At 51.3% G+C, this 719-nt stretch overlaps 1 protein-coding gene across 2 annotated transcripts in view; it reads left to right on the top strand.

Moving 5' to 3' along the window:
• The first annotated feature begins 330 nt into the window (after positions 1-330).
• The window catches only part of LOC113464925 (uncharacterized), a 23523-nt gene continuing 23134 nt past the window's right edge, over positions 331-719 (top strand). Inside the window, exon 1 of one of the 2 annotated variants that reach the window (XR_003389791.1) lies at positions 331-683. The gene's annotated coding sequence lies outside the window, so the exon portion shown is untranslated. The remainder of the gene's footprint in view (positions 684-719) is intronic. The other variant, XR_003389793.1, reaches the window with a different exon arrangement.

Raw genomic sequence — 719 nt, forward strand, 5'->3', positions numbered from 1 at the left:
CCATTGAGACATCATACCAAAAACCATATTAACTATAAAAACAATTACAAGATGGAGTATCGTAGCAATGATCACGTGAACTACAACAGGATCCCCGGTTATGAATTATTTCATCAGTGATCATATGACCCATTAATAATATAACCTGAACAAAGAACCGATGCATGAAAGACAGTGAAACTATGCTGTGGTGCGAGAGGGCGGCTGACACAGTCGGGGGATGAAGGGGGTTGCCCGAGAGGGGATGCCCCGTATCCGTGTCACGAATGCGCGCGTCTGCACTCCACCTCGCCACCCTCCACCTAAAGAGGTGAATGCAGTTGGCCGTCATTTTGCAACCCGTTCAGACGCCATTCAGATGCGTCCGATGCGAGTGGCCCGGCTTCGTCGTCGCGCGACCTCAACATCGACTCGACCGCGTACGGATTGATCGGACCCCTCGCCGTTGGGCCCCGTCGACGGTTCTCGTCTCCCTGGTGAAAAAAAACGGTGCCGTGTCGATGATTGCATGTTCTGTAGACGAGCTGAGACTCCCGCGGTACTGAATGGACGCCCGTGAGATCTGGGACCGAGGCGTACTATGCATTTTTTAGGCCCGGCTTCTTGTCAAAGGGGTCCTGAAATGAGTAACGGACTCCAGTGCTTCGTGCGGACCTAAAAGTGCCACTCGCTGGTTACGACTGGTGAGTATAACGATTTTTGTATTAACTATTATTCCA

This window comes from Ceratina calcarata, unplaced genomic scaffold, assembly GCF_001652005.2.
Source record: "Ceratina calcarata isolate Rehan_Ccalc_2016 unplaced genomic scaffold, ASM165200v1 scaffold137.2, whole genome shotgun sequence".
Lineage (NCBI taxonomy): Eukaryota > Metazoa > Arthropoda > Insecta > Hymenoptera > Apidae > Ceratina > Ceratina calcarata.